At 62.5% G+C, this 17,037-nt stretch overlaps 5 pseudogenes; all 5 read right to left on the reverse strand.

Moving 5' to 3' along the window:
• Positions 1-862: 862 nt before the first annotated feature.
• LOC142875109 (uncharacterized) lies at positions 863-981 on the reverse strand (annotated as a pseudogene).
• Positions 982-4,827: 3,846 nt separating this feature from the next.
• On the reverse strand, positions 4,828-4,946 carry LOC142875110 (uncharacterized; annotated as a pseudogene).
• A 3,838-nt stretch (positions 4,947-8,784) lies between these two features.
• LOC142875111 (uncharacterized) lies at positions 8,785-8,903 on the reverse strand (annotated as a pseudogene).
• A 3,851-nt stretch (positions 8,904-12,754) lies between these two features.
• LOC142875114 (uncharacterized) lies at positions 12,755-12,873 on the reverse strand (annotated as a pseudogene).
• Positions 12,874-16,736: 3,863 nt separating this feature from the next.
• Positions 16,737-16,855, reverse strand: LOC142875115 (uncharacterized; annotated as a pseudogene).
• Between the last annotated feature and the right edge of the window lie 182 nt (positions 16,856-17,037).

Genomic DNA, 17,037 nt, shown 5'->3' on the forward strand with positions numbered 1-17,037 from the left:
CTGCTTGAAAAGAGAGAGAAAAGTAAATGCAATAATAGAGATAAGAGACACTTTTTAAAAATAATGAATCCGGCCGGGCGCTGTGGCTCACGCCTGTAATCCTAGCTCTTGGGAGGCCGAGGCGGGCGGATTGCTCAAGGTCAGGAGTTCAAAACCAGCCTGAGCAAGAGCGAGACCCCGTCTCTACTATAAATAGAAAGAAATTAATTGGCCAACTGATATATATATAAAAAATTAGCGGGGCATGGTGGCGCATGCCTGCAGTCCCAGCTACCCGGGAGGCTGAGGCAGAAGGATCACTCGAGCCCAGGAGTTTGAAGTTGCTGTGAGCTAGGCTGACGCCACGGCACTCACTCTAGCCTGGGCAACAAACCGAGACTCTGTCTCAAAAAAAAAAAAAAAAAAAAAATGAATCCGAAGAGAAAAGTAAAAGGAGGCCTGTGGAGCAGGTCTGGGTGTGACTCCGGATCCCCGAACATCAGGTGCCACCACCAAAGATTCCTACGTGTAGCCCATAGAACCCCAAAAGCAACGGGAGGAGTTCTGGTCACATACTCCCTCAAAATGACATCCTGGCCTTCTTCTGGAACTCCCTCCCCTCTCAGACTCTCAAGGTTTCCTCCAGCGTGTCGGCTCCCACAGAGCAGACCTTTGGTCTGAGACCTGACAGTCCAGAAGCCACGCATGCTGCCGCGTGGCGGCGGTGTCACGGCTCGGGACAAGAGGAGGCCCCACGGTGCGGGCTGGGGCGCCAGGCACCGCGGCCGGCGGGCGCTGAGGGTGGGGGTCACCCCCACCCCGGGCCGCCCCCGCACTCCCAGAAACGCGACAGAACCAGAGGCAAAAAAAAAAAAAAAGAAGAAGCCTACGGCACCCGGTATTCCCGGGCGGTCTCCCATCCAAGTTCTAACCAGGCCCGACCCTGCTTAGCTTCCGAGACCAGACGGGATCGGGCGCGTTCGGGGTGGTGTGGCCGTGGACGGCGGAGGGCGCCCCTGCCCCGCTCAAGAAGCCGAGCCTCTCTGCGCTTCCCCGCCGCCTCCTCCCGCCCCAGGCCCCGCGCCGGGTCGGGCCTGTTGAGTTCGCCGGCCGGGTCCCGCGGGCTCCGAGGGACGGGGGTGACAGGCGGGGCGGGCAGGGAGCGGCGGGCCGGGGTTGGGGGCTGTCTCTGTATACACACACACTCACACTCACACGCACTCACTCACTCACACTCACACAAGATGCGCCTCCACGGCTGGACCCGCCAAGGTGGAGCCCTTCCAGCCCCCCTCCTCTCCTCGCCTGGCCTCCTTCACCTCCCCGCCCCCCACCCCCAGCGCGCCGGGGCCGCTGACTGCGCACGGGCGGGAGGGGCGGGGCGCTCGCCCTTTGACCCCAGCCAGGGGCGGCCCTCCCCCACAACCCCTTTCAGCTGCGCCCCCCACCCTGTGGCCCGGCGGCCGCCTATTCCCCCGGGCCAGGGCTGGGGCACAGCGCACGGGGGAGGGGAGCCAGTGTATGGGGCGTCTCTCTCTCTCTCTCGGGATGTGTCCCATGGGTGGGGTGGGGTGGCGTGGTTTGTGGGGCGCTGAAGAAATCAGTCCCCTCCATCTCCTCCCTCTGGAAAACACCCAAGCCCTTGGAGAACTGCCCGCACCTCTACCTACCGTGGGGGCCGGGACCCTCCTCTGTGTCCTCCTGTGGCCCAGTCCAAGGGGCCTGGGCCTGGCCGGGGCTGCATTGGACCCCGACCACCCTGGCGTGTGGACTCGCTAAAAATTGGCGATTAGATATTGGATTCCAGCGTCATTGAGGTCATTTCACTAATGAGTGCACCGCAAAGAGTTTCCTAATCCATCTGTGAGGGTGGCAACCGAAAGAGAATTTTAGAGCTGACAGAATAGGCGAGGAAAGGCATAGGAGATTTCCACACCCAGTAAGGAAGCCTTTCCCGAAGTGGAAGAAAGAAAGGAGCAAACAGAGACACCGGTAGCCCGCCCGGATCAGAGTCTGCCCCTGAGAGAAAGCACCCTGACCAGGTTCACCCGTGGGTGGGTCGCGAGCTAGCGGCATTCAGAAGAGCGAGGCCCGCAGTCTGTGCAGAAGACACCTGCACTCGGGTGTGTGTGGCGGCACGATTCACAAGCAGCTCCAGATGTTAAACCAAGGAGAAGCCAGGGAGTTCCCAACGCCCCAGGTGTCCTCAGCCCACGACTGGCTGCTGTGGCAATGCGAAGCCCGGCTCCTTGTCTCAGAGCGGGGCAACCAGGAGGTGTGATGTCCACCCCGGGGTTCCCAGGAGGATCAGACTGAAGCTGGGACTTGGCCTGAAAGTGTCCCCTCGCATGGCCACCCCCTTCCCCTTCCTGCTCCTCTACTCCTGGTGCCCCTCCATCCAGGGGCCAGACCTTAAAGAGTCACCCGCAAGAGAATCCTGGTCCCAAAGGAGCCTTCTGGGGGACCCCTGCTGAGAGAGGTTGTGGGCATGGCCCGCTGGGGCTCTGCCCGACCCAGGGCTGAGAGATGCAACCTCCCAGCTCTGGGTCCCTGCAGGAAGTGTTGGCAAGCACAGGGCCAGTCCTCCAAAGGCCCAGGTGCAGGGAGCCCAGGCCAAGCAGCCTGTGGAAGAAGCCACATGCTGTGCCACCCCGGGGAACACGACTGCAGGCCACGGCCCTTCCCACCTCCTCCTCCTCCTCCTCCTCCTCCTCCTCCTCCTCCCACCCCGCCTCCGCCCCCGCCCCCACATGGCACAGGGCCCAGAGACACCTCAGACACTTGCTACCCAAAGTGCAAAGGGCATCAGTTGCTCCTCCAAACCCCCCCCCAGCCCAGCAGACCGCGTTGTCCAGCCAGCCCCCGGGCCTCCCTGGGGTGCCCAGCACAAAAGTGCAGACACCCACCGGACCCTCAATCTCAGTTTTCGGATGTTTTTGCCACTCTGAGGACCCGCAGGCCAGCTGGGCCTTCTGGCAGGACAGAGAGCCCCGGAATCCGACGTGGAGAGCTGGGTGTACGTCCCCATGAGGAGGCGGTCCCCACCTCCGCGGCTCTCCCCTTGCGGGGAGCGGCAGCCGCGGGGCCTCAGAGAAGACACCAGGCTGGGCCCCCACGGCACAGCGGGAGCACGTCCCCCGCAGGCCACTTAGCCACGGCGGCCAGCCGGCGGACGGTTGGGTTGCGCGAGACGCTGCGGCCGCCCTGCTACCGGGTTCCTGGGAGGGCGTCCTGGAACCAGCGTCCACACCAAGCCCTTGGAAGGCCCAGGCGACGGAGGAGCCCCGTCAGGCAGGGGCCGAGGACGGTGACGGCCCGGGCGGGGAGGAGCGTGTCAGGCAGGGGCAGAGGACGGTGACAGGTGATAGGCCGGGCGGGAAGGAGTCAGTCAGGCAGGGGCCGTGGAGGAGACGGGCTGGGTAAGGGTTAGGGTTAGTGTCAGGGCACAAGTCACAATCGCAAAGACCTGGAAGCCACCCGAGTGCCCATCGACCCACGAGTGGGTAAATAAAATGTGGCGCGTGGACACCACGGAGTGCTATTCGGCTATGAGGAGCAGCGGTGAGGGGGCACCTCTCGTGGTTCTCCTGGCCAGAGCTGGAACCCGTTCCAGTAAGCCAAGTATCCCAAGAATGGACACACGAGCACCACGTGCTCGCGCTCACCAGCAAATGGGTACGAACCGATGGACACCTAAGTGGACACAGAGGAATCACCTTCTTCGGGTGGGTGTCGGGCGGGTGGGGGGAGGGGATGGGCATACACATCCATTAGGAATGGGGTGGGTACGCACCGACTGGGGGATGGGCGCACTTGAAGCTCTGACCCGAGGGGGGAGGCTGGGAGAGGGCAACGCACCCGTCCTTAACATTGGTGCCCCCACAATATGCTGGAACAACATGAGGGGTAAATGAATAAGAACACGGGGGGGGGGGAGGGGGGCACGGGCAACACATGTCACCTTAATACTTGGACTCCCATCATCTGCTTGAAAAGAGAGAGAAAAGTAAATGCAATAATAGAGATAAGAGACACTTTTTAAAAATAATGAATCCGGCCGGGCGCTGTGGCTCACGCCTGTAATCCTAGCTCTTGGGAGGCCGAGGCGGGCGGATTGCTCAAGGTCAGGAGTTCAAAACCAGCCTGAGCAAGAGCGAGACCCCGTCTCTACTATAAATAGAAAGAAATTAATTGGCCAACTGATATATATATAAAAAATTAGCGGGGCATGGTGGCGCATGCCTGCAGTCCCAGCTACCCGGGAGGCTGAGGCAGAAGGATCACTCGAGCCCAGCAGTTTGAAGTTGCTGTGAGCTAGGCTGACGCCACGGCACTCACTCTAGCCTGGGCAACAAACCGAGACTCTGTCTCAAAAAAAAAAAAAAAAAAAAAAAATGAATCCGAAGAGAAAAGTAAAAGGAGGCCTGTGGAGCAGGTCTGGGTGTGACTCCGGATCCCCGAACATCAGGTGCCACCACCAAAGATTCCTACGTGTAGCCCATAGAACCCCAAAAGCAACGGGAGGAGTTCTGGTCACATACTCCCTCAAAATGACATCCTGGCCTTCTTCTGGAACTCCCTCCCCTCTCAGACTCTCAAGGTTTCCTCCAGCGTGTCGGCTCCCACAGAGCAGACCTTTGGTCTGAGACCTGACAGTCCAGAAGCCACGCATGCTGCCGCGTGGCGGCGGTGTCACGGCTCGGGACAAGAGGAGGCCCCACGGTGCGGGCTGGGGCGCCAGGCACCGCGGCCGGCGGGCGCTGAGGGTGGGGGTCACCCCCACCCCGGGCCGCCCCCGCACTCCCAGAAACGCGACAGAACCAGAGGCAAAAAAAAAAAAAAAGAAGAAGCCTACGGCACCCGGTATTCCCGGGCGGTCTCCCATCCAAGTTCTAACCAGGCCCGACCCTGCTTAGCTTCCGAGACCAGACGGGATCGGGCGCGTTCGGGGTGGTGTGGCCGTGGACGGCGGAGGGCGCCCCTGCCCCGCTCAAGAAGCCGAGCCTCTCTGCGCTTCCCCGCCGCCTCCTCCCGCCCCAGGCCCCGCGCCGGGTCGGGCCTGTTGAGTTCGCCGGCCGCGTCCCGCGGGCTCCGAGGGACGGGGGTGACAGGCGGGGCGGGCAGGGAGCGGCGGGCCGGGGTTGGGGGCTGTCTCTGTATACACACACACTCACACTCACACGCACTCACTCACTCACACTCACACAAGATGCGCCTCCACGGCTGGACCCGCCAAGGTGGAGCCCTTCCAGCCCCCCTCCTCTCCTCGCCTGGCCTCCTTCACCTCCCCGCCCCCCACCCCCAGCGCGCCGGGGCCGCTGACTGCGCACGGGCGGGAGGGGCGGGGCGCTCGCCCTTTGACCCCAGCCAGGGGCGGCCCTCCCCCACAACCCCTTTCAGCTGCGCCCCCCACCCTGTGGCCCGGCGGCCGCCTATTCCCCCGGGCCAGGGCTGGGGCACAGCGCACGGGGGAGGGGAGCCAGTGTATGGGGCGTCTCTCTCTCTCTCGGGATGTGTCCCAAGGGTGGGGTGGGGTGGCGTGGTTTGTGGGGCGCTGAAGAAATCAGTCCCCTCCATCTCCTCCCTCTGGAAAACACCCAAGCCCTTGGAGAACTGCCCGCACCTCTACCTACCGTGGGGGCCGGGACCCTCCTCTGTGTCCTCCTGTGGCCCAGTCCAAGGGGCCTGGGCCTGGCCGGGGCTGCATTGGACCCCGACCACCCTGGCGTGTGGACTCGCTAAAAATTGGCGATTAGATATTGGATTCCAGCGTCATTGAGGTCATTTCACTAATGAGTGCACCGCAAAGAGTTTCCTAATCCATCTGTGAGGGTGGCAACCGAAAGAGAATTTTAGAGCTGACAGAATAGGCGAGGAAAGGCATAGGAGATTTCCACACCCAGTAAGGAAGCCTTTCCCGAAGTGGAAGAAAGAAAGGAGCAAACAGAGACACCGGTAGCCCGCCCGGATCAGAGTCTGCCCCTGAGAGAAAGTACCCTGACCAGGTTCACCCGTGGGTGGGTCGCGAGCTAGCGGCATTCAGAAGAGCGAGGCCCGCAGTCTGTGCAGAAGACACCTGCACTCGGGTGTGTGTGGCGGCACGATTCACAAGCAGCTCCAGATGTTAAACCAAGGAGAAGCCAGGGAGTTCCCAACGCCCCAGGTGTCCTCAGCCCACGACTGGCTGCTGTGGGAATGCGAAGCCCGGCTCCTTGTCTCAGAGCGGGGCAACCAGGAGGTGTGATGTCCACCCCGGGGTTCCCAGGAGGATCAGACTGAAGCTGGGACTTGGCCTGAAAGTGTCCCCTCGCATGGCCACCCCCTTCCCCTTCCTGCTCCTCTACTCCTGGTGCCCCTCCATCCAGGGGCCAGACCTTAAAGAGTCACCCGCAAGAGAATCCTGGTCCCAAAGGAGCCTTCTGGGGGACCCCTGCTGAGAGAGGTTGTGGGCATGGCCCGCTGGGGCTCTGCCCGACCCAGGGCTGAGAGATGCAACCTCCCAGCTCTGGGTCCCTGCAGGAAGTGTTGGCAAGCACAGGGCCAGTCCTCCAAAGGCCCAGGTGCAGGGAGCCCAGGCCAAGCAGCCTGTGGAAGAAGCCACATGCTGTGCCACCCCGGGGAACACGACTGCAGGCCACGGCCCTTCCCACCTCCTCCTCCTCCTCCTCCTCCTCCTCCTCCTCCTCCCACCCCGCCTCCGCCCCCGCCCCCACATGGCACAGGGCCCAGAGACACCTCAGACACTTGCTACCCAAAGTGCAAAGGGCATCAGTTGCTCCTCCAAACCCCCCCCCCAGCCCAGCAGACCGCGTTGTCCAGCCAGCCCCCGGGCCTCCCTGGGGTGCCCAGCACAAAAGTGCAGACACCCACCGGACCCTCAATCTCAGTTTTCGGATGTTTTTGCCACTCTGAGGACCCGCAGGCCAGCTGGGCCTTCTGGCAGGACAGAGAGCCCCGGAATCCGACGTGGAGAGCTGGGTGTACGTCCCCATGAGGAGGCGGTCCCCACCTCCGCGGCTCTCCCCTTGCGGGGAGCGGCAGCCGCGGGGCCTCAGAGAAGACACCAGGCTGGGCCCCCACGGCACAGCGGGAGCACGTCCCCCGCAGGCCACTTAGCCACGGCGGCCAGCCGGCGGACGGTTGGGTTGCGCGAGACGCTGCGGCCGCCCTGCTACCGGGTTCCTGGGAGGGCGTCCTGGAACCAGCGTCCACACCAAGCCCTTGGAAGGCCCAGGCGACGGAGGAGCCCCGTCAGGCAGGGGCCGAGGACGGTGACGGCCCGGGCGGGGAGGAGCGTGTCAGGCAGGGGCAGAGGACGGTGACAGGTGATAGGCCGGGCGGGAAGGAGTCAGTCAGGCAGGGGCCGTGGAGGAGACGGGCTGGGTAAGGGTTAGGGTTAGTGTCAGGGCACAAGTCACAATCGCAAAGACCTGGAAGCCACCCGAGTGCCCATCGACCCACGAGTGGGTAAATAAAATGTGGCGCGTGGACACCACGGAGTGCTATTCGGCTATGAGGAGCAGCGGTGAGGGGGCACCTCTCGTGGTTCTCCTGGCCAGAGCTGGAACCCGTTCCAGTAAGCCAAGTATCCCAAGAATGGACACACGAGCACCACGTGCTCGCGCTCACCAGCAAATGGGTACGAACCGATGGACACCTAAGTGGACACAGAGGAATCACCTTCTTCGGGTGGGTGTCGGGCGGGTGGGGGGAGGGGATGGGCATACACATCCATTAGGAATGGGGTGGGTACGCACCGACTGGGGGATGGGCGCACTTGAAGCTCTGACCCGAGGGGGGAGGCTGGGAGAGGGCAACGCACCCGTCCTTAACATTGGTGCCCCCACAATATGCTGGAACAACATGAGGGGTAAATGAATAAGAACACGGGGGGGGGAGGGGGGCACGGGCAACACATGTCACCTTAATACTTGGACTCCCATCATCTGCTTGAAAAGAGAGAGAAAAGTAAATGCAATAATAGAGATAAGAGACACTTTTTAAAAATAATGAATCCGGCCGGGCGCTGTGGCTCACGCCTGTAATCCTAGCTCTTGGGAGGCCGAGGCGGGCGGATTGCTCAAGGTCAGGAGTTCAAAACCAGCCTGAGCAAGAGCGAGACCCCGTCTCTACTATAAATAGAAAGAAATTAATTGGCCAACTGATATATATATAAAAAATTAGCGGGGCATGGTGGCGCATGCCTGCAGTCCCAGCTACCCGGGAGGCTGAGGCAGAAGGATCACTCGAGCCCAGGAGTTTGAAGTTGCTGTGAGCTAGGCTGACGCCACGGCACTCACTCTAGCCTGGGCAACAAACCGAGACTCTGTCTCAAAAAAAAAAAAAAAAAAATGAATCCGAAGAGAAAAGTAAAAGGAGGCCTGTGGAGCAGGTCTGGGTGTGACTCCGGATCCCCGAACATCAGGTGCCACCACCAAAGATTCCTACGTGTAGCCCATAGAACCCCAAAAGCAACGGGAGGAGTTCTGGTCACATACTCCCTCAAAATGACATCCTGGCCTTCTTCTGGAACTCCCTCCCCTCTCAGACTCTCAAGGTTTCCTCCAGCGTGTCGGCTCCCACAGAGCAGACCTTTGGTCTGAGACCTGACAGTCCAGAAGCCACGCATGCTGCCGCGTGGCGGCGGTGTCACGGCTCGGGACAAGAGGAGGCCCCACGGTGCGGGCTGGGGCGCCAGGCACCGCGGCCGGCGGGCGCTGAGGGTGGGGGTCACCCCCACCCCGGGCCGCCCCCGCACTCCCAGAAACGCGACAGAACCAGAGGCAAAAAAAAAAAAAAAGAAGAAGCCTACGGCACCCGGTATTCCCGGGCGGTCTCCCATCCAAGTTCTAACCAGGCCCGACCCTGCTTAGCTTCCGAGACCAGACGGGATCGGGCGCGTTCGGGGTGGTGTGGCCGTGGACGGCGGAGGGCGCCCCTGCCCCGCTCAAGAAGCCGAGCCTCTCTGCGCTTCCCCGCCGCCTCCTCCCGCCCCAGGCCCCGCGCCGGGTCGGGCCTGTTGAGTTCGCAGGCCGCGTCCCGCGGGCTCCGAGGGACGGGGGTGACAGGCGGGGCGGGCAGGGAGCGGCGGGCCGGGGTTGGGGGCTGTCTCTGTATACACACACACTCACACTCACACGCACTCACTCACTCACACTCACACAAGATGCGCCTCCACGGCTGGACCCGCCAAGGTGGAGCCCTTCCAGCCCCCCTCCTCTCCTCGCCTGGCCTCCTTCACCTCCCCGCCCCCCACCCCCAGCGCGCCGGGGCCGCTGACTGCGCACGGGCGGGAGGGGCGGGGCGCTCGCCCTTTGACCCCAGCCAGGGGCGGCCCTCCCCCACAACCCCTTTCAGCTGCGCCCCCCACCCTGTGGCCCGGCGGCCGCCTATTCCCCCGGGCCAGGGCTGGGGCACAGCGCACGGGGGAGGGGAGCCAGTGTATGGGGCGTGTCTCTCTCTCTCTCTCGGGATGTGTCCCATGGGTGGGGTGGGGTGGCGTGGTTTGTGGGGCGCTGAAGAAATCAGTCCCCTCCATCTCCTCCCTCTGGAAAACACCCAAGCCCTTGGAGAACTGCCCGCACCTCTACCTACCGTGGGGGCCGGGACCCTCCTCTGTGTCCTCCTGTGGCCCAGTCCAAGGGGCCTGGGCCTGGCCGGGGCTGCATTGGACCCCGACCACCCTGGCGTGTGGACTCGCTAAAAATTGGCGATTAGATATTGGATTCCAGCGTCATTGAGGTCATTTCACTAATGAGTGCACCGCAAAGAGTTTCCTAATCCATCTGTGAGGGTGGCAACCGAAAGAGAATTTTAGAGCTGACAGAATAGGCGAGGAAAGGCATAGGAGATTTCCACACCCAGTAAGGAAGCCTTTCCCGAAGTGGAAGAAAGAAAGGAGCAAACAGAGACACCGGTAGCCCGCCCGGATCAGAGTCTGCCCCTGAGAGAAAGTACCCTGACCAGGTTCACCCGTGGGTGGGTCGCGAGCTAGCGGCATTCAGAAGAGCGAGGCCCGCAGTCTGTGCAGAAGACACCTGCACTCGGGTGTGTGTGGCGGCACGATTCACAAGCAGCTCCAGATGTTAAACCAAGGAGAAGCCAGGGAGTTCCCAACGCCCCAGGTGTCCTCAGCCCACGACTGGCTGCTGTGGCAATGCGAAGCCCGGCTCCTTGTCTCAGAGCGGGGCAACCAGGAGGTGTGATGTCCACCCCGGGGTTCCCAGGAGGATCAGACTGAAGCTGGGACTTGGCCTGAAAGTGTCCCCTCGCATGGCCACCCCCTTCCCCTTCCTGCTCCTCTACTCCTGGTGCCCCTCCATCCAGGGGCCAGACCTTAAAGAGTCACCCGCAAGAGAATCCTGGTCCCAAAGGAGCCTTCTGGGGGACCCCTGCTGAGAGAGGTTGTGGGCATGGCCCGCTGGGGCTCTGCCCGACCCAGGGCTGAGAGATGCAACCTCCCAGCTCTGGGTCCCTGCAGGAAGTGTTGGCAAGCACAGGGCCAGTCCTCCAAAGGCCCAGGTGCAGGGAGCCCAGGCCAAGCAGCCTGTGGAAGAAGCCACATGCTGTGCCACCCCGGGGAACACGACTGCAGGCCACGGCCCTTCCCACCTCCTCCTCCTCCTCCTCCTCCTCCTCCTCCTCCTCCTCCTCCTCCCACCCCGCCTCCGCCCCCACCCCCACATGGCACAGGGCCCAGAGACACCTCAGACACTTGCTACCCAAAGTGCAAAGGGCATCAGTTGCTCCTCCAAACCCCCCCCCCAGCCCAGCAGACCGCGTTGTCCAGCCAGCCCCCGGGCCTCCCTGGGGTGCCCAGCACAAAAGTGCAGACACCCACCGGACCCTCAATCTCAGTTTTCGGATGTTTTTGCCACTCTGAGGACCCGCAGGCCAGCTGGGCCTTCTGGCAGGACAGAGAGCCCCGGAATCCGACGTGGAGAGCTGGGTGTACGTCCCCATGAGGAGGCGGTCCCCACCTCCGCGGCTCTCCCCTTGCGGGGAGCGGCAGCCGCGGGGCCTCAGAGAAGACACCAGGCTGGGCCCCCACGGCACAGCGGGAGCACGTCCCCCGCAGGCCACTTAGCCACGGCGGCCAGCCGGCGGACGGTTGGGTTGCGCGAGACGCTGCGGCCGCCCTGCTACCGGGTTCCTGGGAGGGCGTCCTGGAACCAGCGTCCACACCAAGCCCTTGGAAGGCCCAGGCGACGGAGGAGCCCCGTCAGGCAGGGGCCGAGGACGGTGACGGCCCGGGCGGGGAGGAGCGTGTCAGGCAGGGGCAGAGGACGGTGACAGGTGATAGGCCGGGCGGGAAGGAGTCAGTCAGGCAGGGGCCGTGGAGGAGACGGGCTGGGTAAGGGTTAGGGTTAGTGTCAGGGCACAAGTCACAATCGCAAAGACCTGGAAGCCACCCGAGTGCCCATCGACCCACGAGTGGGTAAATAAAATGTGGCGCGTGGACACCACGGAGTGCTATTCGGCTATGAGGAGCAGCGGTGAGGGGGCACCTCTCGTGGTTCTCCTGGCCAGAGCTGGAACCCGTTCCAGTAAGCCAAGTATCCCAAGAATGGACACACGAGCACCACGTGCTCGCGCTCACCAGCAAATGGGTACGAACCGATGGACACCTAAGTGGACACAGAGGAATCACCTTCTTCGGGTGGGTGTCGGGCGGGTGGGGGGAGGGGATGGGCATACACATCCATTAGGAATGGGGTGGGTACGCACCGACTGGGGGATGGGCGCACTTGAAGCTCTGACCCGAGGGGGGAGGCTGGGAGAGGGCAACGCACCCGTCCTTAACATTGGTGCCCCCACAATATGCTGGAACAACATGAGGGGTAAATGAATAAGAACACGGGGGGGGGAGGGGGGCACGGGCAACACATGTCACCTTAATACTTGGACTCCCATCATCTGCTTGAAAAGAGAGAGAAAAGTAAATGCAATAATAGAGATAAGAGACACTTTTTAAAAATAATGAATCCGGCCGGGCGCTGTGGCTCACGCCTGTAATCCTAGCTCTTGGGAGGCCGAGGCGGGCGGATTGCTCAAGGTCAGGAGTTCAAAACCAGCCTGAGCAAGAGCGAGACCCCGTCTCTACTATAAATAGAAAGAAATTAATTGGCCAACTGATATATATATAAAAAATTAGCGGGGCATGGTGGCGCATGCCTGCAGTCCCAGCTACCCGGGAGGCTGAGGCAGAAGGATCACTCGAGCCCAGGAGTTTGAAGTTGCTGTGAGCTAGGCTGACGCCACGGCACTCACTCTAGCCTGGGCAACAAACCGAGACTCTGTCTCAAAAAAAAAAAAAAAAAAATGAATCCGAAGAGAAAAGTAAAAGGAGGCCTGTGGAGCAGGTCTGGGTGTGACTCCGGATCCCCGAACATCAGGTGCCACCACCAAAGATTCCTACGTGTAGCCCATAGAACCCCAAAAGCAACGGGAGGAGTTCTGGTCACATACTCCCTCAAAATGACATCCTGGCCTTCTTCTGGAACTCCCTCCCCTCTCAGACTCTCAAGGTTTCCTCCAGCGTGTCGGCTCCCACAGAGCAGACCTTTGGTCTGAGACCTGACAGTCCAGAAGCCACGCATGCTGCCGCGTGGCGGCGGTGTCACGGCTCGGGACAAGAGGAGGCCCCACGGTGCGGGCTGGGGCGCCAGGCACCGCGGCCGGCGGGCGCTGAGGGTGGGGGTCACCCCCACCCCGGGCCGCCCCCGCACTCCCAGAAACGCGACAGAACCAGAGGCAAAAAAAAAAAAAAAGAAGAAGCCTACGGCACCCGGTATTCCCGGGCGGTCTCCCATCCAAGTTCTAACCAGGCCCGACCCTGCTTAGCTTCCGAGACCAGACGGGATCGGGCGCGTTCGGGGTGGTGTGGCCGTGGACGGCGGAGGGCGCCCCTGCCCCGCTCAAGAAGCCGAGCCTCTCTGCGCTTCCCCGCCGCCTCCTCCCGCCCCAGGCCCCGCGCCGGGTCGGGCCTGTTGAGTTCGCAGGCCGCGTCCCGCGGGCTCCGAGGGACGGGGGTGACAGGCGGGGCGGGCAGGGAGCGGCGGGCCGGGGTTGGGGGCTGTCTCTGTATACACACACACTCACACTCACACGCACTCACTCACTCACACTCACACAAGATGCGCCTCCACGGCTGGACCCGCCAAGGTGGAGCCCTTCCAGCCCCCCTCCTCTCCTCGCCTGGCCTCCTTCACCTCCCCGCCCCCCACCCCCAGCGCGCCGGGGCCGCTGACTGCGCACGGGCGGGAGGGGCGGGGCGCTCGCCCTTTGACCCCAGCCAGGGGCGGCCCTCCCCCACAACCCCTTTCAGCTGCGCCCCCCACCCTGTGGCCCGGCGGCCGCCTATTCCCCCGGGCCAGGGCTGGGGCACAGCGCACGGGGGAGGGGAGCCAGTGTATGGGGCGTGTCTCTCTCTCTCTCTCGGGATGTGTCCCATGGGTGGGGTGGGGTGGCGTGGTTTGTGGGGCGCTGAAGAAATCAGTCCCCTCCATCTCCTCCCTCTGGAAAACACCCAAGCCCTTGGAGAACTGCCCGCACCTCTACCTACCGTGGGGGCCGGGACCCTCCTCTGTGTCCTCCTGTGGCCCAGTCCAAGGGGCCTGGGCCTGGCCGGGGCTGCATTGGACCCCGACCACCCTGGCGTGTGGACTCGCTAAAAATTGGCGATTAGATATTGGATTCCAGCGTCATTGAGGTCATTTCACTAATGAGTGCACCGCAAAGAGTTTCCTAATCCATCTGTGAGGGTGGCAACCGAAAGAGAATTTTAGAGCTGACAGAATAGGCGAGGAAAGGCATAGGAGATTTCCACACCCAGTAAGGAAGCCTTTCCCGAAGTGGAAGAAAGAAAGGAGCAAACAGAGACACCGGTAGCCCGCCCGGATCAGAGTCTGCCCCTGAGAGAAAGTACCCTGACCAGGTTCACCCGTGGGTGGGTCGCGAGCTAGCGGCATTCAGAAGAGCGAGGCCCGCAGTCTGTGCAGAAGACACCTGCACTCGGGTGTGTGTGGCGGCACGATTCACAAGCAGCTCCAGATGTTAAACCAAGGAGAAGCCAGGGAGTTCCCAACGCCCCAGGTGTCCTCAGCCCACGACTGGCTGCTGTGGGAATGCGAAGCCCGGCTCCTTGTCTCAGAGCGGGGCAACCAGGAGGTGTGATGTCCACCCCGGGGTTCCCAGGAGGATCAGACTGAAGCTGGGACTTGGCCTGAAAGTGTCCCCTCGCATGGCCACCCCCTTCCCCTTCCTGCTCCTCTACTCCTGGTGCCCCTCCATCCAGGGGCCAGACCTTAAAGAGTCACCCGCAAGAGAATCCTGGTCCCAAAGGAGCCTTCTGGGGGACCCCTGCTGAGAGAGGTTGTGGGCATGGCCCGCTGGGGCTCTGCCCGACCCAGGGCTGAGAGATGCAACCTCCCAGCTCTGGGTCCCTGCAGGAAGTGTTGGCAAGCACAGGGCCAGTCCTCCAAAGGCCCAGGTGCAGGGAGCCCAGGCCAAGCAGCCCGTGGAAGAAGCCACATGCTGTGCCACCCCGGGGAACACGACTGCAGGCCACGGCCCTTCCCACCTCCTCCTCCTCCTCCTCCTCCTCCTCCTCCTCCTCCTCCTCCTCCTCCTCCCACCCCGCCTCCGCCCCCGCCCCCACATGGCACAGGGCCCAGAGACACCTCAGACACTTGCTACCCAAAGTGCAAAGGGCATCAGTTGCTCCTCCAAACCCCCCCCCCCAGCCCAGCAGACCGCGTTGTCCAGCCAGCTCCCGGGCCTCCCTGGGGTGCCCAGCACAAAAGTGCAGACACCCACCGGACCCTCAATCTCAGTTTTCGGATGTTTTTGCCACTCTGAGGACCCGCAGGCCAGCTGGGCCTTCTGGCAGGACAGAGAGCCCCGGAATCCGACGTGGAGAGCTGGGTGTACGTCCCCATGAGGAGGCGGTCCCCACCTCCGCGGCTCTCCCCTTGCGGGGAGCGGCAGCCGCGGGGCCTCAGAGAAGACACCAGGCTGGGCCCCCACGGCACAGCGGGAGCACGTCCCCCGCAGGCCACTTAGCCACGGCGGCCAGCCGGCGGACGGTTGGGTTGCGCGAGACGCTGCGGCCGCCCTGCTACCGGGTTCCTGGGAGGGCGTCCTGGAACCAGCGTCCACACCAAGCCCTTGGAAGGCCCAGGCGACGGAGGAGCCCCGTCAGGCAGGGGCCGAGGACGGTGACGGCCCGGGCGGGGAGGAGCGTGTCAGGCAGGGGCAGAGGACGGTGACAGGTGATAGGCCGGGCGGGAAGGAGTCAGTCAGGCAGGGGCCGTGGAGGAGACGGGCTGGGTAAGGGTTAGGGTTAGTGTCAGGGCACAAGTCACAATCGCAAAGACCTGGAAGCCACCCGAGTGCCCATCGACCCACGAGTGGGTAAATAAAATGTGGCGCGTGGACACCACGGAGTGCTATTCGGCTATGAGGAGCAGCGGTGAGGGGGCACCTCTCGTGGTTCTCCTGGCCAGAGCTGGAACCCGTTCCAGTAAGCCAAGTATCCCAAGAATGGACACACGAGCACCACGTGCTCGCGCTCACCAGCAAATGGGTACGAACCGATGGACACCTAAGTGGACACAGAGGAATCACCTTCTTCGGGTGGGTGTCGGGCGGGTGGGGGGAGGGGATGGGCATACACATCCATTAGGAATGGGGTGGGTACGCACCGACTGGGGGATGGGCGCACTTGAAGCTCTGACCCGAGGGGGGAGGCTGGGAGAGGGCAACGCACCCGTCCTTAACATTGGTGCCCCCACAATATGCTGGAACAACATGAGGGGTAAATGAATAAGAACACGGGGGGGGGGAGGGGGGCACGGGCAACACATGTCACCTTAATACTTGGACTCCCATCATCTGCTTGAAAAGAGAGAGAAAAGTAAATGCAATAATAGAGATAAGAGACACTTTTTAAAAATAATGAATCCGGCCGGGCGCTGTGGCTCACGCCTGTAATCCTAGCTCTTGGGAGGCCGAGGCGGGCGGATTGCTCAAGGTCAGGAGTTCAAAACCAGCCTGAGCAAGAGCGAGACCCCGTCTCTACTATAAATAGAAAGAAATTAATTGGCCAACTGATATATATATAAAAAATTAGCGGGGCATGGTGGCGCATGCCTGCAGTCCCAGCTACCCGGGAGGCTGAGGCAGAAGGATCACTCGAGCCCAGGAGTTTGAAGTTGCTGTGAGCTAGGCTGACGCCACGGCACTCACTCTAGCCTGGGCAACAAACCGAGACTCTGTCTCAAAAAAAAAAAAAAAAAAAAAAATGAATCCGAAGAGAAAAGTAAAAGGAGGCCTGTGGAGCAGGTCTGGGTGTGACTCCGGATCCCCGAACATCAGGTGCCACCACCAAAGATTCCTACGTGTAGCCCATAGAACCCCAAAAGCAACGGGAGGAGTTCTGGTCACATACTCCCTCAAAATGACATCCTGGCCTTCTTCTGGAACTCCCTCCCCTCTCAGACTCTCAAGGTTTCCTCCAGCGTGTCGGCTCCCACAGAGCAGACCTTTGGTCTGAGACCTGACAGTCCAGAAGCCACGCATGCTGCCGCGTGGCGGCGGTGTCACGGCTCGGGACAAGAGGAGGCCCCACGGTGCGGGCTGGGGCGCCAGGCACCGCGGCCGGCGGGCGCTGAGGGTGGGGGTCACCCCCACCCCGGGCCGCCCCCGCACTCCCAGAAACGCGACAGAACCAGAGGCAAAAAAAAAAAAAAAGAAGAAGCCTACGGCACCCGGTATTCCCGGGCGGTCTCCCATCCAAGTTCTAACCAGGCCCGACCCTGCTTAGCTTCCGAGACCAGACGGGATCGGGCGCGTTCGGGGTGGTGTGGCCGTGGACGGCGGAGGGCGCCCCTGCCCCGCTCAAGAAGCCGAGCCTCTCTGCGCTTCCCCGCCGCCTCCTCCCGCCCCAGGCCCCGCGCCGGGTCGGGCCTGTTGAGTTCGCCGGCCGGGTCCCGCGGGCTCCGAGGGACGGGGGTGACAGGCGGGGCGGGCAGGGAGCGGCGGGCCGGGGTTGGGGGC

The sequence above is a fragment of the Microcebus murinus genome, chromosome 13, assembly GCF_040939455.1.
Source record: "Microcebus murinus isolate Inina chromosome 13, M.murinus_Inina_mat1.0, whole genome shotgun sequence".
Taxonomy (NCBI): domain Eukaryota; kingdom Metazoa; phylum Chordata; class Mammalia; order Primates; family Cheirogaleidae; genus Microcebus; species Microcebus murinus.